General features: G+C 50.9%; 1 non-coding gene across 1 annotated transcript in view; it reads right to left on the reverse strand.

The window, feature by feature from the left end:
- Positions 1 to 24575, reverse strand: part of LOC123760339 (uncharacterized) — a 193904-nt gene that overhangs the window by 88239 nt on the left and 81090 nt on the right. Inside the window, exon 3 of the transcript XR_011231101.1 lies at positions 16079 to 16101. This is a non-coding gene — a transcript (uncharacterized protein). The remainder of the gene's footprint in view (positions 1 to 16078; positions 16102 to 24575) is intronic.

The raw sequence follows: 24575 nt of genomic DNA on the forward strand, positions 1-24575 counted from the left end.
CGTCTTTCAGCCGTCCTCCCTACCGGCGGCGTCTTTCAGCCGCCCCCCTACCGGCGGCGTCTTTCAGCCGTCCCCCTACCGGCGGCGTCTTTCAGCCGCCCTCCCTACCGGCGGCGTCTTTCAGCCGTCCCTCCCTACCGGCGGCGTCTTTCAGCCGCCCTCCCTACCGGCGGCGTCTTTCAGCCGCCCTCCCTACCGCGGCGTCTTTCAGCCGCCCTCCCTACCGGCGGCGTCTTTCAGCCGCCCTCCCTACCGGCGGCGTCTTTCAGCCGCCCTCCCTACCGGCGGCGTCTTTCAGCCGCCCTCCCTACCGGCGGCGTCTTTCAGCCGCCCTCCCTACCGGCGGCGTCTTTCAGCCGTCCCTCCCTACCGGCGGCGTCTTTCAGCCGTCCTCCCTACCGGCGGCGTCTTTCAGCCGTCCTCCCTACCGGCGGCGTCTTTCAGCCGTCCTCCCTACCGGCGGCGTCTTTCAGCCGTCCCTCCCTACCGGCGGCGTCTTTCAGCCGTCCTCCCTACCGGCGGCGTCTTTCAGCCGTCCTCCCTACCGGCGGCGTCTTTCAGCCGTCCTCCCTACCGGCGGCGTCTTTCAGCCGTCCACGGGCGTCTTTCAGCCGCCTCCCTACCGGCGGCGTCTTTCAGCCGTCCTCCCTACCGGCGGCGTCTTTCAGCCGCCCTCCCTACCGGCGGCGTCTTTCAGCCGTCCCTCCCTACCGGCGGCGTCTTTCAGCCGTCCTCCCTACCGGCGGCGTCTTTCAGCCGTCCTCCCTACCGGCGGCGTCTTTCAAGCCGCCCTCCCTACCGGCGGCGTCTTTCAGCCGCCCTCCCTACCGGCGGCGTCTTTCAGCCGTCCCTCCCTACCGGCGGCGTCTTTCAGCGTCCCTCCCTACCGGCGGCGTCTTTCAGCCGTCCTCCCTACCGGCGGCGTCTTTTCAGCCGTCCCTCCCTACCGGCGGCGTCTTTCAGCCGTCCTCCCTACCGCGGCGTCTTTCAGCCGTCCCTCCCTACCGGCGGCGTCTTTCAGCCGTCCTCCCTACCGGCGGCGTCTTTCAGCCGTCCTCCCTACCGGCGGCGTCTTTCAGCCGTCCTCCCTACCGGCGGCGTCTTTCAGCCGTCCTCCCTACCGGCGGCGTCTTTCAGCCGTCCTCCCTACCGGCGGCGTCTTTCAGCCGCCCTCCCTACCGGCGGCGTCTTTCAGCCGTCCCCCTACCGGCGGCGTCTTTCAGCCGTCCCCCCTACCGGCGGCGTCTTTCAGCCGTCCCCCTACCGGCGGCGTCTTTCAGCCGTCCCTACCGACGGCGTCTTTCAGCCGTCCCTCTACCGACGGCGTCTTTCAGCCGCCGTCCCTACCGACGGCGTCTTTCAGCCGTCCCTCTACCGCGGCGTCTTTCAGCCGTCCCTCTACCGCGGCGTCTTTCAGCCGTCCCCCTACCGCGGCGTCTTTCAGCCGTCCCCCTACCGGCGGCGTCTTTCAGCCGTCCCCCTACCGGCGGCGTCTTTCAGCCGTCCCCCTACCGGCGGCGTCTTTCAGCCGTCCCCCCTACCGGCGGCGTCTTTCAGCCGTCCCCCTACCGGCGGCGTCTTTCAGCCGTCCCCCCTACCGGCGGCGTCTTTCAGCCGTCCCCCCTACCGGCGGCGTCTTTCAGCCGTCCCCCCTACCGGCGGCGTCTTTCAGCCGTCCTCCCCTACCGGCGGCGTCTTTCAGCGTCCTCCCTACCGGCGGCGTCTTCAGCCGTCCTCCCTACCGGCGGCGTCTTTCAGCCGTCCCCCCTACCGGGCGGCGTCTTTCAGCCGTCCCCCCTACCGGCGGCGTCTTTCAGCCGTCCCCCCTACCGGCGGCGTCTTTCAGCCGTCCTCCCTACCGGCCGGCGTCTTCAGCCGTCCCCCCTACCGGCGGCGTCTTTCAGCCGTCCCTCCCTACCGGCGGCGTCTTTCAGCCGCCCTCCCTACCGGCGGCGTCTTTCAGCCGTCCCTCCCTACCGGCGGCGTCTTTCAGCCGTCCCTCCCTACCGACGGCGTCTTTCAGCCGTCCCTCCCTACCGGCGGCGTCTTTCAGCCGTCCCCCTACCGGCGGCGTCTTTCAGCCGTCCCTCCCTACCGGCGGCGTCTTTCAGCCGTCCCCCTACCGGGCGGGCGTCTTTCAGCCGTCCCTCCCTACCGGCGGCGTCCTTTCAGCCGTCCCCCCTACCGGCGGCGTCTTTCAGCCGTCCTCCCTACCGGCGGCGTCTTTCAGCCGCCCCTCCCTACCGGCGGCGTCTTTCAGCCGTCCACCCTACCGGCGGCGTCTTTCAGCCGTCCCCCCTACCGGCGGCGTCCTTTCAGCCGTCCCCCCTACCGACGGCGTCTTTCAGCCGCCCCCCCTGCCGGCGGCGTCTTTCAGCCGTCCCCCCTACCGGCGGCGTCTTTCAGCCGCCCTCCCTACCGGCGGCGTCTTTCAGCCGCCCCCCCTACCGGCGGCGTCTTTCAGCCGTCCTCCCTACCGGCGGCGTCTTTCAGCCGCCCTCCCTACCGGCGGCGTCTTTCAGCCGTCCACCCTACCGGCGGCGTCTTTCAGCCGTCCCCCCTACCGGCGGCGTCTTTCAGCCGTCCCCCCTACCGACGGCGTCTTTCAGCCGCCCCCCCCTGCCGGCGGCGTCTTTCAGCCGTCCCCCCTACCGGCGGCGTCTTTCAGCCGCCCTCCCTACCGGCGGCGTCTTTCAGCCGTCCCCCCTACCGGCGGCGTCTTTCAGCCGCCCCCCCTACCGGCGGCGTCTTTCAGCCGTCCCCCCTACCGGCGGCGTCTTTCAGCCGTCCCCCCTACCGGCGGCGTCTTTCAGCCGTCCTCCCTACCGGCGGCGTCTTTCAGCCGTCCTCCCTACCGGCGGCGTCTTTCAGCCGCCCCCCCTACCGGCGGCGTCTTTCAGCCGTGCTCCCTACCGGCGGCGTCTTTCAGCCGCCCCCCCTACCGGCGGCGTCTTTCAGCCGCCCCCCCCTACCGGCGGCGTCTTTCAGCCGTCCCCCTTACCGGCGGCGTCTTTCAGCCGCCCCCCCTACCGGCGGCGTCTTTCAGCCGCCCCCCCTACCGGCGGCGTCTTTCAGCCGCCCCCCCTACCGGCGGCGTCTTTCAGCCGCCCCCCCTACCGGCGGCGTCTTTCAGCCGTCCTCCCTACCGGCGGCGTCTTTCAGCCGTCCTCCCTACCGGCGGCGTCTTTCAGCCGCCCTCCCTACCGGCGGCGTCTTTCAGCCGCCCTCCCTACCGGCGGCGTCTTTCAGCCGTCCACCCTACCGGCGGCGTCTTTCAGCCGTCCACCCTACCGGCGGCGTCTTTCAGCCCTCCTCCCTACCGGCGGCGTCTTTCAGCCGCCCCCCCCCTACCGGCGGCGTCTTTCAGCCGCCCTCCCTACCGGCGGCGTCTTTCAGCCGCCCTCCCTACCGGCGGCGTCTTTCAGCCGCCCTCCCTACCGGCGGCGTCTTTCAGCCGCCCTCCCTACCGGCGGCGTCTTTCAGCCGCCCTCCCTACCGGCGGCGTCTTTCAGCCGTCCTCCCTACCGGCGGCGTCTTTCAGCCGTCCTCCCTACCGGCGGCGTCTTTCAGCCGTCCCCCCTACCGGCGGCGTCTTTCAGCCGCCCTCCCTACCGGCGGCGTCTTTCAGCCGTCCCCCCTACCGGCGGCGTCTTTCAGCCGCCCCCCCTACCGGCGGCGTCTTTCAGCCGTCCCCCCTACCGGCGGCGTCTTTCAGCCGCCCTCCCTACCGGCGGCGTCTTTCAGCCGTCCCCCCTACCGGCGGCGTCTTTCAGCCGTCCTCCCTACCGGCGGCGTCTTTCAGCCGTCCTCCCTACCGGCGGCGTCTTTCAGCCGCCCCCCCTACCGGCGGCGTCTTTCAGCCGTCTTCCCTACCGACGGCGTCTTTCAGCCGTCCCCCCTACCGGCGGCGTCTTTCAGCCGTCCCCCCTACCGGCGGCGTCTTTCAGCCGCCCCCCTACCGGCGGCGTCTTTCAGCCGCCCCCCCCTACCGGCGGCGTCTTTCAGCCGCCCCCCCCTACCGGCGGCGTCTTTCAGCCGTCCCCCTTACCGGCGGCGTCTTTCAGCCGCCCCCCCTACCGGCGGCGTCTTTCAGCCGTCCTCCCTACCGGCGGCGTCTTTCAGCCGCCCCCCCTACCGGCGGCGTCTTTCAGCCGCCCCCCCCTACCGGCGGCGTCTTTCAGCCGTCCCCCTTACCGGCGGCGTCTTTCAGCCGCCCCCCCTACCGGCGGCGTCTTTCAGCCGTCCTCCCTACCGGCGGCGTCTTTCAGCCGCCCTCCCTACCGGCGGCGTCTTTCAGCCGTCCACCCTACCGGCGGCGTCTTTCAGCCGTCCTCCCTACCGGCGGCGTCTTTCAGCCGCCCCCCCCCTACCGGCGGCGTCTTTCAGCCGCCCTCCCTACCGGCGGCGTCTTTCAGCCGCCCTCCCTACCGGCGGCGTCTTTCAGCCGCCCTCCCTACCGGCGGCGTCTTTCAGCCGCCCTCCCTACCGGCGGCGTCTTTCAGCCGCCCTCCCTACCGGCGGCGTCTTTCAGCCGTCCTCCCTACCGGCGGCGTCTTTCAGCCGTCCTCCCTACCGGCGGCGTCTTTCAGCCGTCCTCCCTACCGGCGGCGTCTTTCAGCCGTCCTCCCTACCGGCGGCGTCTTTCAGCCGTCCTCCCTACCGGCGGCGTCTTTCAGCCGTCCTCCCTACCGGCGGCGTCTTTCAGCCGTCCTCCCTACCGGCGGCGTCTTTCAGCCGCCCCCCCTACCGGCGGCGTCTTTCAGCCGTCCCCCCTACCGGCGGCGTCTTTCAGCCGCCCCCCCCTACCGGCGGCGTCTTTCAGCCGCCCCCCCCCCTACCGGCGGCGTCTTTCAGCCGTCCCCCCTACCGGCGGCGTCTTTCAGCCGTCCCCCCTACCGGCGGCGTCTTTCAGCCGCCCCCCCTACCGGCGGCGTCTTTCAGCTGCCCTCCCTACCGGCGGCGTCTTTCAGCCGCCCTCCCTACCGGCGGCGTCTTTCAGCCGCCCTCCCTACCGGCGGCGTCTTTCAGCCGTCCCTCTACCGGCGGCGTCTTTCAGCCGCCCTCCCTGCCGGCGGCGTCTTTCAGCCGTCCTCCCTACCGGCGGCGTCTTTCAGCCGTCCTCCCTACCGGCGGCGTCTTTCAGCCGTCCTCCCTACCGGCGGCGTCTTTCAGCCGTCCTCCCTACCGGCGGCGTCTTTCAGCCGTCCTCCCTACCGACGGCGTCTTTCAGCCGTCCTCCCTACCGACGGCGTCTTTCAGCCGTCCTCCCTACCGACGGCGTCTTTCAGCCGTCCTCCCTACCGACGGCGTCTTTCAGCCGTCCTCCCTACCGACGGCGTCTTTCAGCCGTCCCTCTACCGACGGCGTCTTTCAGCCGTCCTCCCTACCGACGGCGTCTTTCAGCCGTCCTCCCTACCGACGGCGTCTTTCAGCCGTCCTCCCTACCGACGGCGTCTTTCAGCCGTCCCTCTACCGACGGCGTCTTTCAGCCGTCCCTCTACCGACGGCGTCTTTCAGCCGTCCCTCTACCGACGGCGTCTTTCAGCCGTCCCTCTACCGACGGCGTCTTTCAGCCGTCCCTTTACCGACGGCGTCTTTCAGCCGTCCCTCTACCGACGGCGTCTTTCAGCCGTCCCTCTACCGACGGCGTCTTTCAGCCGTCCCCCCTACCGGCGGCGTCTTTCAGCCGTCCTCCCTACCGGCTGCGTCTTTCAGCCGTCCTCCCTACCGGCGGCGTCTTTCAGCCGTCCTCCCTACCGGCGGCGTCTTTCAGCCGTCCTCCCTACCGGCGGCGTCTTTCAGCCGTCCTCCCTACCGGCGGCGTCTTTCAGCCGCCCCCCCTACCGACGGCGTCTTTCAGCCGTTCCTCTACCGGCGGCGTCTTTCAGCCGTCCCTCTACCGACGGCGTCTTTCAGCCGTCCCTCTACCGACGGCGTCTTTCAGCCGTCCCTCTACCGACGGCGTCTTTCAGCCGTCCCTCTACCGACGGCGTCTTTCAGCCGTCCCCCCTACCGGCGGCGTCTTTCAGCCGTCCCCCCTACCGGCGGCGTCTTTCAGCCGTCCCTCTACCGACGGCGTCTTTCAGCCGTCCTCCCTACCGACGGCGTCTTTCAGCCGTCCTCCCTACCGACGGCGTCTTTCAGCCGTCCTCACTACCGACGGCGTCTTTCAGCCGTCCTCCTCTACCGGCGGCGTCTTTCAGCTGTCCTTCCCTCCCCCCCCCAACTGGCGGCATCTTTCGCCCCCCCCCCTACTGGCAGCATCTTTGCCCCCCCCCCCCCTCCTCCTCCTCCTGGATGTTGACCAGACCACACACTAGAAGGTGAAGGGACGACGACGTTTCGGTCCGTCCTGGACCATTCTCAAGTCGATTGTGATACTTCTGGATGTATCTTTCAGCCGCCCCTACTGGCCGGATCTTTCAGTAGTAGCTATCCTGCTTGCAAGCATCTGCAGGTAGAGAAGTCCACAACAAATTCATCTAAAATCAACATTTTTTGCGAGCAACAAATTGTATTCCAAACAATTAGTATCTGACGCATTGAAGTACACCTGGCTTCGGTATTTCTCTGGATTTCAAGTATTAAAAGATAAGAGAATAATGACACGACCTAACAATCATAGGCAGCAAAAACTGCAGCAGGAAATAGAAGTGGATTCCGAGATCACTGTAAACAAGGAATGATTGGCGTCTTGAAGCTCAAGTATCCTTTCGTTCGGGATTCCACTCTGCTCACAGCCATTACAGTGAGGAGGTGCAGTCAAGTTTCAAAGTCCAAAATACTCTTTACTGTCCGCGGATTCCGTAAATCGTCTAAGTTACTGGGCTCACCTATCATCACTCGCTCTGTACCGTTTGTGACGAGACCAAAACTTATCCCGTTTAGGAAACCGAACTAGAACAGTTTCCTAATTTACATCCTAAAATACCTTTGAAGACAGTTGAAGGTATGCGCAAAATGACCCCAGCAAGGGTTGCCATGAGCAGCAGAGAATCCATAAATTCTTCAACAGTTTGCCAACAAATATAAGAATGTTGCCAGAACAAAGGTCACGGCCTTTGTCTCAAAGGCCGTCAGAACAAAGGTCTCGGCTATTAAACAACACCAACGATCTCGCTGATCAATCTACAGCCAGCCGGGCCGCGCCACGAGGAAAACCAGCGACAAGATCCTCATTTGGCAACGTAACTAAAGTCTCGCAAAGGTCAAAATAATAATAATATAATCTTTACTGCCATTCGTTTGAAATGAACTATCAGATATATGTGAAGCCAGTTAGTAAAGCAGTGTCTTCTGTGGAAGGTTATGACCAACATGGTTGTATTGACTATAATGTCGGCGGCGGTCGTGGCCACGTGTGTATTATAGCCTCCGACAACTTCCACCTAGTCAGTATGAAGCCCATTGTAACGGTAATATAAGGTTAGAGTTCTGGGACCCATAATTCTTTTTGGGGCTAAAGTGTTCAGGGATTTAGTGAACAGGTTTGTTAGAGGATTATTGACCTGCAGCCTCTGTGTGTGTGTGTGTGTGTGTGTGTGTGTGTGTGTGTGTGTGTGTGTGTGTGTGTGTGTGTGTGAATCGTCAGAACGTGGACGCTGCTGCCTTTTTTTTCAATATTTGTATTTTCTTAGAAACGTCAGCTTTTGTTGCTTCAAGCTTACACAATTTATATTCTACACTTTCTCTACGATACATTGCTCTAATTATGCTGGAATTTTCAACGATTCGAACTCTGGCCTCAAAACTACGAGTCTTCTCCTGCCAACCAGGCCATGGGTTCAGAGTTCACGTCTGCGATGATCCAAATGAATGACCACACAAGTGTGGGTTGCAGCCTATTGCTCGTTTTCTGAATAACTGTCCTCGCCTAACAGTTCAAAATTTAAACCCAGTCACCCCTGTTGTGCACAGCTGAGTGGGAAGGTCTTGCTACATCCAATTCCTCTCGGCTGACCTTCATTTAAATCCTTCGTTATGCTGCGAGTATTGAGCATTCGTCCAGAGGGTGATTGAAGTGCATTGTAAAAGCAGCACAATCGCCCTCTGTTGTCGAGTGCTCGATAGCTCGCTTCATTATATTTTGCCCAACATATCTCTAACTCCATCTTACTCGTTGTTCTCTTCTTCCTTCTCTATTATTACACAACAATGGCAACAATTATGAGCATCTCTACTGATAAATTTTACAATATTGCCTATTCCGAGTCGCTTAAGGTCTCGTTACAGCGCGGCGGCTGCGACTCGCGTTCACCACCACGCACGACCAACGGGTCACACGCTAGACAATACGTCTAAACTCTAAGACTTGAACACACAAGGGCTTAACAAAACACACACACACACACACACACACACACACACACACACACACACACACACACACACACACACACACACACACACACACACAGGCAGGCAGTAAAGGTCTGTGGTGGGGGTCACGCTGCCCGCCCACCCCTGTGGTGGGGGTCACGCTGCCCGCCCACCCCTGTGGTGGGGGTCACGCTGCCCGCCCGCCCCTGTGGTGGGGGTCACGCTGCCCGCCCACCCCTGTGGTGGGGGTCACGCTGCCCGCCCACCCCTGTGGTGGGGTCACGCTGCCCGCCCGCCCCTGTTGTCCAACACGCCCTCATCTGTGTAGCGCCACACGCGCGCACACGCATGCGGTAGCTCTGTAGCATTTGGGCAACGTTTCCTTTCGTCTGATGCCATCGTTCCCTAGCAGTAAATAGGTACCCGAGCGTTAGACAGCTATTGTGGGTTACATCCTGAGGATGGTCAATAGTTGGCTTAGTAGATAGGAACTTAAGTTTGGAGCCATTTTTTTAGACACCCAACGACTATATAAAGGGAGTCTCAAGAGCTAAAAAGTCGTTCCCGCAGACATAAGTAAATAAGCACGCAGGCACAAACCTTCCAATCCCCCCCACGAGACCAGAGGCAAGGGCGGAGGGATCCTCTTCCTGCTTGCCGGCCGTGAGGGCGCTACGGGCGTCACTGCGATGCTCCACTGTTTTAGATACAGGCTCCTGGAGTCGTGTTGTGGTTCTGGGATTTATTAGGTTACTGTGACAGCCTATTGCGTTCCGATTTTAAAGTGTTCGTGTTTATTTAAATTCTAAAAATAAATACGCTGTAAAAGATTGGTTTAGAGTATTGAATCATTCGAGTTACATATTCAGATCACGGAGCATCTGGCCATACTCGACCACAAGGCTATTCAAGCATTTGTATATCAATTTAGCTCTTCAAGAAGAGTTGTGGCCGAATTATGCTGCCATTTAAAATGTACCTTAAATACTTTTATCTCAAAATCACATATATACTCTGGAAGTGTATTTTCAGACAATAGTTTGGAATTTAGGATTCAAATCTATTGTTCATCAAAGATGTCCTTCTGATATTTATTTTCCGTTAATTCCATTATCATCAACGTTTATATGAAGTTCTGGAACTTTACAAGTCAGAATTTCTAACCATGTAATCATCTGTTCAATAAATATTTAATTTTAAATGCAGATTTATCAGGATTTATCACGAGGCTGAAGTTCACAATTCGATTTTTTTTTCCGTCTTGCAACAAATTGTCTTCAATGTTTTCTTTCAGTTCAGAGTTATATATTTGTTAGAGAATATTTTCTTGTGCGTTTGTGACTTGCCATCAAGTGAATCACGTGGAATTGTTTGATTAATATATAATGCTATTTCAACGCGTGGTGTGATGGGTGACAACGGTCCTGAGACGTAGTGACGGGTGACAACGGTCCCGAGACGTAGTGACGGGTGACAACGGTTCTGTGACGTAGTGTGACGAGTGACAACGGTCCTGAGACGGTGTGACAACGGTCCTGTGACGTAGTGTGACGGGTGACAACGGTCCTGTGACGCTCAACAACTGTCCTATGACGTACATACGCATGCGTGTGCGTGTCAACCGTGTCCCAGCGTGCGTGCGCGCGAGTAACACCCTCCTCAATCCTAGCGTTCCTGGTGGTGATGAGAGGATCCCCAGTTGGAGGTCATCAACTTTTTCCTTTCCCCTCCCCTCGTATCCTCCATCCCCCCCTCACCACCCGCCAGATCAACCCGCCCTTACTCCCAGCTCATCAATATTCATCAAAATACGACAGTACAAAGCATTTTAGCTACGAGGTACCTAGAACCTTGTAATTTATTTTGGGGGGTAGCCTCATACACGTCCATAAGTGTGGCGGGGTAGGCTACAGCTCACGCAGCACCGGTAATCCCCCCCGAGACGGATATGTAGTATCGCGTACATATGGCTCTTCACATAGTCCAAGGAGAGCTGCAGAAATTTCAAGCTATTTTAATAACATTCAAAAGACTGTAAAGTGTCAATTAAGAGCCTGAAAGAGAACAAATCTACTTTCTTTACAGAGGTTCTGCTCTTTTCTAAACTTTTTTGTTATATTAAAGGAAAAAGCAAATTTTCAAAGCGGATTTTCCAATTAAATTAACTAGCATAAGGACGCATGAAAATTTCACTCTTAAAGTAATTATAGCTATTGTCTAAATTACAAGGTAATTAAGCCTATAATCATAGCACTCGCTAAATTACAAGGTAATTAAACCTATAATCATGACATCAAGGCCGTCTGGCACTAAGCTTTCAGCAGCGGGAGAAAAACAAGACTTCAAGCTGCCTTATACTGAAGCTATAAAAGTCTGATACGTGGTTAACATCTTGTATATTAAGTCTTTCAATTCATGAGCTGTCAGAATAAATATTATTTGTATTTTGTTTCTAGACGATCAGAGGGACACTGGGTAAGAAAAAGTATGCGAATGTTCACTAATTATTAATATTATTATTATTATTATTATTATTATTTATATATATATATATATATATATATATATATATATATATATATATATATAATTATAACACGCTACTAAGCACTCAATATCAACCATTTATTCAACGTGTAACAGAGTGTGTTTTATAAAAATATGTATATAATTAAAATCACGAATCTTGTGATGTACAAATATATATATATATATATATATATATATATATATATATATATATATATATATATATATATATATATATATATAAAACAATAAAATGTCTGAGCTTTGGAGTTCTTCAACCCATCAGACACACTGAAATATTTAGATAATAAAACATTTTATTTTATGTAACAATTAGTATTGCGTCCAACGTAGGTTGCCAGACGCTTGCTAATAGCATCGCCCAACTTTCCAAGACGACACAGCGACAATGTGTCATATAGGCCAGTTGGGATCGGCCCCAGTGCCACCCTTCAAGAAATGTCGGCATCTAGAACGACCCCCCCCCCCCTTGCGATTTTCATTATGTCCAAAATCTGGGATGTGCATTTTGAAGAGTTAGATTTTTTTAGCGTTTCGTAATATAAAATTTTATGGGGGGGGGGGGGAGAGAAAGTGGATGAGAAAGTGGATAAGAAAGTACAAGACGAGAGGGGGAGGGGAGGCGAGTAGGAAGGAAAGGGGAGAGAGACCCGGGCAGAGCCGGATACCCTATATAGTGAATTAAATATAATTAATATTATATACAACTACAGCAGGTAGATTGAGCATACTCAGACAGGTCACCTAACAATAAATTACAATTATACACATTTAAGAACATTTATATCAGAGTCACCATCAGACTGAATAAACAGATGATTGTCACTATAACCAGAGAAGAACACAAATTAAAAACTAAACATGGGTACAATGAAGAGATTAAGACACTGACGCGCCGTGTGGCAGCCAAATATGTAAAACATCCCACATCGTGACAAACGCTGAAAACCACACACACATACTCTGAGCTGTTAAAAAAGGATGAGTCAAGTGAACGCAATATTTGTGGCCAAGCCAAGTCCTGCTTGAGACATAATGACGATCAAACCGGAAAGGGAAGTACAGGCTGACTGCATCTATCTTGAATGCCAGAAGGTCTTTGACATGAGCCAGAGAGAGAACTTCCCAGGCGTCTCTCACTGACTCAAAGGTATTAATTGAATTGCGTTGGGCAATATCTCTGCAATTCCCTGCCCCTGTTTTCATTACTTTGCATGTGTGTGTGTGTGTGTGTTAAATTTTAGTAGCCATCTCTCCGATTAGCTCTAAGGTTGGTCCAGGTCCTACTGGAGCATTCTCTGCTGGACACCTATTTCAAACCATTTCGTTGGTGTATTGAGAAAATACACCAGTGTTGCTGGACTCCCACAGTCTTAACATAACATTATAAACTAGGAAGAGTTAAGACCTAGTACAAGAACCTGGTGGTACAACACTGTTTACAGGTAAGTGCTGTACCTTCCACCCACTCCATCCTCCCGTTTTAGCTTAAATGGTAGCACGTTGAGAAACTATCTCAGGCCTTCTGGCAGCCCTGAAAGATGCAGACAGTCTTTCATTTTAGTATCTGATCTACAGCGTCAGATAACTCAAGCATGTTTGTCAGGCAGGAGTTTCCGTTGATGAAGCTGTGCTGGTCTTTCTTTGCGAGTCTTATTTTACCTGGTCATGTAAAACGCACTAGAGTAAAACAAAACACAAACGCAGAAGTTTAAGAGCCGGGTATAATGTATACATATATTGCTAGTATTATAGCATTATTATTAGCTTAACACCACCACCACCGTCAGCCCTTAACACTGGTGCTATAACCCCTTCATGTAGATAATAACACGAGCTTCCCGGGGGAAGTCGAGCTTCTTCACTTCCCCTGCGGTCTGTTGAATACCTGTGTACGAGATGGTGGGCATTGGAGCGCTCTTCCGCCTGGAACCCCCAACGGTATGCCAACACGCACACAGTGCTCATATCTGGCGGGACTTGCCACACCTTCGTGTACACCTGCTCGCCTTCCAGCGCACCTCGGAGTCACCGTGTACACCTGCTCGCCTTCCAGGGCACCTCGGAGCCACCGTGTACACCTGTTCGCCTTCCAGGGCACCTCGGAGTCACCGTGTACACCTGCTCGCCTTCCAGGGCACCTCGGAGCCACCGTGTACACCTGTTCGCCTTCCAGGGCACCTCGGAGCCACCGTGTACACCTGCTCGCCTTCCAGGGCACCTCGGAGCCACCGGAGTCATCAGCAAAACCCGAAGCTGCTTCAATGCACCAGTACTGTTCGTGACAGTTGCTTGACGTTCACGTGTTCTTGGACTGCCCGTTCTCCTCCTTTGCCACTCTGCAAATATTGCCACTGTCTTGCCTAACCATAAACGTATCAAACCAAGCAACCCACCTAAAGGCTGATGCATAGAAAACGTTATTAATACGGTGCTTTCTTATTAACACGTTGAACTTTAACGAAGGTTTCGATTCCGTAAAAAATGCGACGTGTTAAGTAAGGACCAGTTGCGGGTCAGCAATAAGGCTCGACAAGAGAGAATTAAAGTCTACAAGGGACGTCGTACACAAGGACAACCTGTCCTCTCACTTTAAGGTTTAACGCCACCTTTCCCCGACGTAAATATTTGTGTGATTTACTAAAAATAACGAAAATATTATACTTCCTTCACAGACTGTCACACACCGAAAATGTTTGCTTTGGGAGCTCTGCCATGCTGGCAAACAACATACAAACAACATAAACGTACAAACCCTAAACGTGTTTGCAGACAATTTTCGGTATTAGAAAATTCGTTAATTGTCTCGCAGGGCGCACTTCTCAAAGATTAAATTAAGCAAACCAACAATTAAGAAACCTGCGGGACGTCAGAGCCAATATTGACCAACAAACACCTTGCAGAAGGAACACTGAACCATCAAGATAAAAAAAATTATATATACACATACATACACACATCTTGAATGTGGTGATCATGTCCCCTCTAACTCTTCTGTCTTCCAGCGAAGTGAGGGAATTAAACCTCACTTCGCTGAAAGACAAGAGTTAGGGGGACATGATCACCACATTCAAGATTCTCAAGGGAATTGATAGGGTAGATAAAGACAGGCTATTTAACACAAGGGGCACACGCACAAGGGGACACAGGTGGGAAACTGAGTGCCCAAATGAGCCACAGAGATGTTAAAAAGAACTTTTTTAGTGTCAGAGTGGTTGACAAATGGAATGCATTAGGAAGTGATGTGGTGGAGGCTGACTCCATTCACAGTTTCAAGTGTAGATATGATAGAGCCCAGTAGGCTCAGGAATCTGTACACCAGTTGATTGACAGTTGAGAGGCGGGACCAAAGAGATAAAGCTCAACCCCCGCAAGCACAATTAGGCGAGTACATACACACCCACACACTTCCCTAAACACAAAAGACAAGAAACAGAACATTCACTTAAAATCTGGAAAAGCTTTTTGCTGAGTGGGGCGGAGGAAGTTATAGGCCTAGTAATGGAAGCCTAAACACTACTCTCAGGCGCCCCGGAGCATAAACTAACTAGAGGCTACGAACTACGCCATACCAGAGTCGTAAACACCCAGGATAATGCCCCATAAAAATACCACAACTTCAAATATAATAGAAAAATCCTTTTGCAGAGATAGTAAAATAGGACATAAAAAAAAAGTGCTGACCATCCTCACAAAGGCCTTTTGCAGACAATATTTATACGATAATATTGGCGTTCCTGAGCCGCCAACACCCCCCCCCCACCCCCGGATACAGAGGAGCAAGGGAATGCTCCCAAATATAATCACTTCTACCCAAATATTCGGATCTGCAGCATATGGTATGCATTTACACTTATAATTAGGTTGAATATCCCCCAGGCTACGCACAAGATTATTGTTTATCAGACACCCTCCTACGGGCCAGGGAACCCCCAAACCTTATGGGACGGGACACGCCCCTCCCCTCCCACCCCATGGGCCCAGGAAACCGGGCCCCCGACACCATCACCAACCCAACGGCTAGACTAAACACCCGAGGGGAAAATTTTAGCAATTCTAACATGGTTTTTGGTGGACGTAACCCAGACTTGGGCGAGTTTATCTTCACAACCCCGCTCCTCCCACACCCCCGCTCCTCCCACAACCCCTCCCTCCACCACTCCCCCCATACAACCCCCTCCCTCCTCCACCACGCCCCCCACACAACCCCCTCCCTCCACTCCCCCTCCACGCCCCCTCCCCCCACACTCACGCCGTGTGGTGCTAAAGCTACACAGTTATAGGTCATTGATTCCTTAATTTTCAGCCAGGTTACTGTCACCTGCTTAGCACTGATTCCCTTACTCATATTATAGCGATTTGTACATGTAATTATTTAACTCTTACTTGTGTGTGGGAGTTAAGACCTCACATTCTGCCGCGCCTCTTCCACTCTTAAGGTAATTTGTTCAGTGTGTAAATTTGGAATCTGTCATTGAGGAGATTTTCCAGGTATATTTTACGATATACATTTTTCTTGCATTCAAGGAAGTGCAATTTAAAATCTTTTACGCTTGCCCAAAAGGTAAGGTTTCTGACCGAGTGGGTGTGGATGGTGATGTTCGCTGTACCCGTCTGACCGAGTGGGTGTGGATGGTGATGTTCGCTGTACCCGTCTGACCGAGTGGGTGTGGATGGTGATGTTCGCTGTACCCGTCTGACCGAGTGGGTGTGGATGGTGATGTTCGCTGTACCCGTCTGACCGAGTGGGTGTAGATTGAAATTGAAATAAGTTTATTGAGGTAAATTACACACAAAGGGATGGGTGTAGATGGTGATGTTTGCTACATATAGTTCAGACGAGCCAATATGCCAGCCTTCAGTTCCCAATTATACATACAGTACATTAACGATCTAAAAAGTGCTATTGACGTATCATATCTTTAGAAATATTACTATTTGCAACCCAAATCAACTTCCCTACAATCGTGATCTTCAATCACATCATTTGGGTCTGACTAATTACTTCAAGACTATAAATTATAGGCCCATTACGTATAATCATTATGTTACTAATTACTACTAAGTAACCACTACCAATTACTAAATAACCATTACTAACTACTACGCGACTACTAATAACAAAACTAATCACTAAATTATCCCCCTAATTACAACTAATTACTGCTAGATTACTATTAATTAATATTAAACCACATCTCCCACTTACCTACTTTTCTCTTAAGATGTGATCTGCAAAGAGAGAAAAGAATGGTTAACTTTGCACAGTTGAGAAGCTGGTGGATTGGACAAGGTTAGGGGGGGGGGACTAGGTTAGGGGGGCGGGGGGGGGGGCGAGGTCAGGGTCTGCTTAGGTCGCAGGAGAAAACATTTGTTCATTCAATTACAATGTTAATTAAGGAAGTTGAACACTGGCCAGCACGCAGCTTGAGGCGAGACGCACCCCTGTACTCAACGAGTCCCCCCCTTCAACCCCACGGCAAGAGACTGAGCAGACTGACGAACCAGCCTGTTCATTCGGTTGGCCACTACATACAAAATACAACCTCCTACTTAAACTAGAAACGTACTAACCCAAGCCACCCCACCTAACCGATCGAGGCTGACGCGTAGAAAACATACATATTATATATATATATATATATATATATATATATATATATATATATATATATATATATATATATATATATATATATATATATATATATATATATATAACTGAAAACTCACACCCCAGAAGTGACTCGAACCCATACTCCCACAACTGGTATGTACAGGGACGCCTTAATCCGCTTGACCATCACGACCGGACAAAAGGAAGTGATAGCCGAGGCTATATGAACCACTTCCCCGCCGGCACTCGGATGGTAATCTTGGGCATAGCATTTTATCAAATCACCTCATTCTTTGGGGCACACGTGAGGAACACAAATGCAAACAAGCCTGAATGGTCCCCAAAAGGGAATGGTTTTGGGGACCATTCAGGCTTGTTTGCATTTGTGTTCCTCACGTGTGCCCCAAAGAATGAGGTGATTTGATAAAATGCTATGCCCAAGATTACCATCCGAGTGCCGGCGGGGAAGTGGTTCATATAGCCTCGGCTATCACTTCCTTTTGTCCGGTCGTGATGGTCAAGCGGATTAAGGCGTCCCTGTACATACCAGTTGTGGGAGTATGGGTTCGAGTCACTTCTGGGGTGTGAGTTTTCAGTTGTATATAGTCCTGGGGACCATTCAGGCTTGTTTGCATATATATATATATATATATATATATATATATATATATATATATATATATATATATATATATATGCATGCAATTGACGATCACAAAAAATGATCATTTTATGCGGAAAATCCACAGAGAAATATGAAATGAGGTGAACGTTTCGGCTTTGTTAAAGCCTTTCTCAACACCAGACTGACTAAGGAGAAGGGAGAAGGGGGAGGATATATAGGCCGACACCTGACCAACCCATACCTAGGGTTGGTCAGGTGTAATTAACCAAAACAGGTATAGCTTAGCTTAGAATGGTCAAAGAGGATAAAGCGGTCAGAGAATAAGGATGAAAGATTAAAGAAAAGCCTCATGAACACACAATATATGAATATACAATTATAATGAGACATTGTAAGCGTCTATCAGAGTTGTTTCTTAAACTGTTGTGCAATATTATAACTTAAAAATGGATCAAGTTTGTACATTCCAGTACTAACATTAAGAAGATTTGGACACTGACTGATTAGAGCAGATTCAATCAAATTCCGTTCCACGAAATCCCCACAATTGGTAATGCTTTTTGCCCCATTCCAGTTAATATTGTGTGTTCATGAGGCTTTTCTTTAATCTTTCATCCTTATTCTCTGACCGCTTTATCCTCTTTGACCATTCTAAGCTAAGCTATACCTGTTTTGGTTAATTACACCTGACCAACCCTAGGTATGGGTTGGTCAGGTGTCGGCCTATATATCCTCCCCCTTCTCCCTTCTCCTTAGTCAGTCTGGTGTTGAGAAAGGCTTTAACAAAGCCGAAACGTTCACCTCATTTCATATTTCTCTGTGGATTTTCCGCATATATATATATATATATATATATATATATATATATATATATATATATATATATATATATATATATATATATATATATATATATATATATTTGTGAGAAGTTACTTTCCACATTTGTAGCATTGGTTACCAAGACCTAAGTTAGTGGAGAGGCCGAGTTTGAGAAGCAGGACGGGCGTCACACTGGAACACACGTGTCCAGCAGACCTGCCAGAGAGACGCCCGGGACCCCATTAGTCAACTGTCAACACAAGGAAGCTTCTAGAGACCGGCTGGAGCGTGAGAAGTGTGTCAAGTACCGAGCCACTAATGATCAGAGGGACACTGGTCCTCACGCCGCCGCCACCGCACACTCAAGTAGTTGCCTAGGCCTAAAATTGGACGAGTTAGCATGATGCGGGATGGTACGGTGATGGGGGGGGGGAGGGAAGGGGAGATTATTATAGTCGTCTATGACGCTATTCCAGAATGTTGTGGTTGTAATAACCTGTTACACCAGCAGGAGACCGGTTGATGATGGGGAATTTTGTGGGACCCTTCTCCTCTGAGAAGATATATTACGACCTCTGGAGGGGGGGGGGAGTCTGGGCAGGCTCCCTCGGGTGCACTTTGTACTGTCTGCAATAAAAGGGATGAAGGGAGGGAGGGAGGTGGGGGTGTAAACTCTCAAGACGGCTTGCATAGAAGGTACGAAATTAATTGTCAAGTTGAAGAGCTCCTCAGGCTCTTGGGCCAGTGGCCGGGAAGCAAGAATGCAGTGTGTGCTCCCCCTGGCACTACGGTGGCCTTGACGGGTGTCTGGTGCGTGGCTAGCGCTGAGGAACCACTAAAATATGGGTGTAAACATGGGGGCATGAATCACACACACACACACACACAGCTGCAACACAACCTCTCAACCCCCAAGAGAGAGGAGCTACCTCAGTGATGGAGGGGGGGGGAATCTTTTCGATATTTAACAGGTAAGCGATTACAAAAGCATCAGGAAATTAATTATTATTTATATTAACAATAAATTAACTTTTTCCGAGAGGAACTTTATTATCTTCCCCCCCCCCCCCCCCCCCGCCCCTCAGCACCTGGCGACTGATGGTTCATCTAATCCTGCTAATGGCAGGGTTGGAGCAGCATACACAGTAATTAGGAATAATGTCTTTCATAACGGAAATGGAGAAAAAGCACGTATTGAGAACTATGCCTCTTCAACGCAAGCAGAACTGCCATTGTTGTGGCATCAAGATTCCTTCAAAGAAACACTGAAAGGTGCAGTAATGTGCACAGATTCAAAAGCAGCACTACAAATCTTTAGGAAGGAAGGAAACTATCAGGGGGGGAAAAAGTGTCAAGCCTTTACACGACTATATAGCACTTTGAAGGGGTCAGGATAAGGATTTGGGATGGGACGAAGGGAAAGGAATGGTGCCCCCAACCACTTGGACGGTCGGGGATTGAACGCCGACCTGCATGAAGCGAGACCGTCGCTCTACCGCCCAGCCCAAGCAGCTGGGCAAAATCGGGCATATTAAATACTTCACAAACAAGACTTCTACAAGATAGAGGTATTATCAGGCAACATCAACCGTGACAAGGTAATTGAGGAATGGAGGATAGAGAAACAAATCAAACTGTGGTTGCAGCTGGCAATCCCAATCATGATGGATGAAGAGGTGGCGGCCGCCGGATGAAATAAGTAATCTCAAGAATCCGTCTTGGATACAAATATCCATGGAGATTTGGGATGGAAACCACAGCGTAGTTGTAGAATCTGTGGTGACGGACATCGCCTTGCCCACTACCCTAGAGACTGAACACCCGAGAATAACTAGAAATGTGTAGAATAACAAACCCCACATTGAGTTCGGAAAGCAATATTTGACAAATAGATACTTAAAAGATTTCCCACTGCATCCGTATAAGTTTAGGTGTTGGTCAATTTTAATCTCGTTCGATAACTTGTTCACTTGAGACAGTTAAGCAAGTCCCAGCTGTGTCTGGGTACAAGTGACAGGATGAACAATCCAGCGGGGTTTCTTCCTATTGGGGAATGTTGTACATGCTGCTATGGCGGTGTGTCCACTCACAGGATGAGTGGCGTTGCCGAAGATACTCGACCCTGAAGGCAAAATTAATCATTTATATCGCGACCCCTCCCCCTCCACCCCCCCCCCCCCCAACTAACACCGTGACCCCTCTCACCAACAGATAAGCCCAAAGACACGATCAATGCCTCAAGGGGCAATTCTCCCCCCTGCTGACGGTCGACCGCCACACACTGACGCACGCAGAATAACGCCTCTAACGCCGCGGACTGGTACTCTAATGGGGGAGATAATATAACAACTTCAATTAAAAAAAGAGATCGTGGAGCAACGCGGCTCTCTAACAGGAAAGATAATGAGTGATAAGATTAATTTTCAAGAGAAAGCCGAAGCCTTATTTAGAGCGATTGGTGACGAGAAATTCCGGGTGACTGCAGGTGGCATAATGACGGCTGCGTAGGGCGTCCCCGTCCCCCACGAGCCCCGGCGTCGTAGGGGGCGTCCCCGTCCTCCACGAGCCCCGGCGTCGTAGGGGGCGTCCCCGTCCTCCACGAGCCCCGGCGTCGTAGGGGGGCGTCCGTCCTCCACGAGCCCCGGCGTCGTAGGGCCTTCACTTGTACCCTGTGTATAATATGGGATGTACCAGCACATCTCATATTATCTTGCAATACTCGCTACAGACGGGCTCACCATAGCCCGTGCTACTTGGAACTTTTTGTTTCAAGTAGCGAATCTTAACAACAACAACAGCTTGCAACAATTATCTGTGTTAGCAAGTGTACTTCAGCCTCTGGGCTCGGTACATAGGCTCGCCAAATCTACCCGCTCCAGCTGCACTTCTGTGATCACCTCTCTAGTCTCAAGCTCCTGGGCTCCGGCAAGAACCCCGTTGGGAATAATAGTAATAATAATAATAATGTAGAGTGTTGAGAGAGTTGCACACTGCAGGAAATGGATTATCAGGTCTTTTTTTTATGCAAGATGGTCGGTCATACATCCCAGTGCAACTTAACCTCACTGATTGCGTTGGTTTGAGTTTATCAACACCAGCTCCTTGCATTCCCCCCCCCCCCCTCCCCCTCCAATATTACAAGCCCGTGGGGGGACAACCCAAACTCTGTGGGTACTTGTGCTCACCTATGTGCATGCGGGGGGTTGAGCTTTTGGTCCCGCTGCTCAACTATCAGATCAACTGGTGTTCAGGTTCCTGAGCCTATCGGGGGCTCTATTATATTTAAGATTTGAAACTGTATATGGAGTCTGCCTCCATCACATCACTCCCTGGTGCATTTATTTTGTTAACATTGAGGGGCAATTGTCAGACCTTTTGTTTTATAGGTACATACAGTTATATAGGTATATACAGTTATAGGTATACACAGGGGAGGGGGACAGACAAACGCACACAGGAGTGTACTCGCCTATTTGTACCGACCTATTTGTGCTTGCAGGATCGAGCATCGACTCTTGGATCTCGCCTTTCCAGCCATCGGTTGTTTACAGCAATGACTCCTGTCCCATTTCCCTATCATACCTAATTTTAAAATTATGAAGAGAGTTTGCTTCCACAACCTGCTCCCCAAGTGCATTCTATTTTTCCACTGTCCACACATGTATGTGTGTGTGTGTGTGTGTGTGTGTGTGTGTGTGTGTATGAGTGAGAACCCCCCCTCCCCCCCCCCCCCCACCAAACAGCATCTTGAAGGTCACAGGCCGCCACCACACACACAAGTCCCGCCTAATTCTTGTTTGCCACACCCACTGCTTGAAGCTTCCCCTCTCCTTTTTTGCACTACACGCCCACTGCTCGACGGCCACGCCCATCTTGTCATCGCTACGCCCATCTGTGACACCTCCCATTTCTTGACTGCTGTATACATGCTAAACTTCTCACATCTTTAATCATGCTTAATGCCGAGCCCGCTTCTTAGTGATTATAACTTATTGTTTCCAATATTTTCCTCATTAAGATGATTAGGAAGTATATAAAAAAGGGGTGAAACGGAGAATATATGATTAGAAATAAGGGAAAAAAATAGAGCAGGAAACTAGAATGCTATAAGCGGATGATAATGTGTAGAACGATTAAGGATTAGGAATCCCCCATTTATTGATTAGGATGGCAATGAAGATTAGCAGGTGGAGCCAAATTAACATAAGAATGAGGTTTCTAGGGATTAGTGTTAGGAGGTTGAAGAGAGAATGGAGGAGTGAGGGGGCCAGTGATCTTTAAGCCGGGTCATCGAGCCTCGTCTGTGATGACCTCTGACCTCGCCCCGCCCACTGCTTCACTTCAATATCCAAGCCTCAGTAAACAACAATAATAAGCAAATGATAATTATTTATGAATGGTTTTTGTATTTATATAATATTAATGATTATATTTCTCTTATTAATAAAAGTTCCGTCTAGATGCTCCTTCAGTATGAAAATGAACTTTTGACGTACAGAAGAAACTTAAGGTAAATAAAGTGATGTTTCTGTACAGGTGTGTACACCTGCATTTTTCTCCGGCTCCATGTACGCCTTCACATCTGTGCCGCGTTATGCATCTGTTCGACATGTGTATACAACAGCAACAAAAGACAAAACTACAATACCCAAGGACCCAAACCAGGCTGTTTATGGAGGCTTCTGGTACCGCCCGTACCCTAAAACACGGAGAGAGAGGGGAAAACACTTCATAAATCAATCCATCAATCATTCTGGTGAAGATCAAGCTACCCCAAGAGGTGGCACGGGCATGAATATCTTACAAGACGTCTTCATTTTAGATGCTCACGCATTCCTGCAGATATTTTTAATCTCTGGCCATTACTTTCCTAGCCAGGCAGCCCCTCAGGCCTGGTTAAGAAAAGGGACTTTCTAGACGATGGGATTAGGGAAACTGTTTTGCTCTACAGCTGCACTTCGCACACCTCCGTCACACGTGGCTATACACCCGCATACTACAAGTGGCTATACATTAGTTCCCCGCCCCAACCAGCCCTCACCCCTGGCCTTCCCCTACCACCCCCACTACCATCCCGTTGGCAACTTATTTTTTTTAAATAAGATATGCTTCTCTCTCCCACCCCCTCTCCATTCCTGTCTTCCCTCTCCTTCACCTCCTCCCCCCCCCCCCCACTAACCCGTTCTCACCACCCTTTTCTCATCCCTCCACCCCCAAAATCCCTTCTTTATCAGTCTACAACTCCCTACACTGGGAATTAACCTGAAAATCCTCAGATACTCTCCCCTCCCACCCCCCCCCCCATCCCCATACTCTTCCTTACCAATGACCAATTTTCCAACTTTCACTTCCCCTACCTTACCCGCCATTGTGGGAACCGACCTGTGAGATTTATATTTATTTAATTTATATGAATTTATATTTACGTTAATTTATATACTTCGATAGCAATTTGTATAATGATAATGAGTGGACTGTATTTCTGCAATAATCTCATAATCTCACAAATCGATCCTCTACACATTAGGGGGGGTTTATATTTATATATATGCAGCCAATCAAACTACAGAATTAGACTACATACATTGAAGAGGTTCCTTATCTTATAGTACAGCAGGTTAGTCCACCAGGTATAACTAGGGTGTAGACACCAAATTATCCTCTTTGAGGTAGCTTCCATCACCCAGTAACTGGTGCACAAATCTTGCTTCCTCGTCTTGACCTATCAAAAGTGCGCTAGCTGTGAAGCCAGATTCTATATATGACAAGTATTTCAGAGAAAACTGTACATGGAACATAAAGACCTGGCTTAATTACCTTTAGTTTGAGGCGATTTCGTGATCTAACCGGGTCACCCTATATAATGACATTAATGGCCACTAATGATAGATAATGGGTTTCGGAAAGAACACTTAACTTGATATGTAGACAGCGTGTTGAAAAATGGTACACCTTTGGGTTCCATAACACTACGTCCAAGTAAAATTAACAGGAGCCGAATTTGCTCCCGTGTGAGCCTCTGGTCTAGTATCAACAACAATGGCCGCCCTCCATCCTCCCTGACGCCTGGCTTACATTGTCCAGATTTCAGAAAGTGATAGAAGGGTCACATTTACTCTACTTTAATATTGATAATTAAGTTAATTTATATAAGATGTTTTTATGATGGTAAAGTCCAAAGACTAATGTATTTAAGAATAATTCCCACCATAATAGGTGGTGATTTATAATAGTATGTGGTGATGATATCCCGTTTTCTTTAGACGGTAATTCCACTACAAGTTACGTTTTCTATGGGTTAACTTGTTGGTAATACAGCTATTATCTGTCTGATTATTAAATGGTGTCGGATTTTCCGACAGCCATCCCCCCCCCTCCCTCTCTCCCTCCCTCTTCCACACCTCTCGTGGGGATGGCAAGGTGTACTAAAGTGTAATCTGGGAGTGGATTGTTGGACGAGTACTCATCTATTTGTACTCGCCTATTTGTGCTTGCAGGGGTTGAGCTTTGGCTCTTTGGTCCCGCCTCTCAACTGTCAATCAACTGGTGTACAGATTCCCGAGCCTACTGGGCTCTGTCATATCTACATTTGACACGAGTGTTTGACATGTGCTTCGGCTATGCCTAATCACCCTTCTAGTG

The sequence above is a fragment of the Procambarus clarkii genome, chromosome 1, assembly GCF_040958095.1.
Source record: "Procambarus clarkii isolate CNS0578487 chromosome 1, FALCON_Pclarkii_2.0, whole genome shotgun sequence".
In the NCBI taxonomy this organism is placed as follows: Eukaryota; Metazoa; Arthropoda; class Malacostraca; order Decapoda; family Cambaridae; genus Procambarus; species Procambarus clarkii.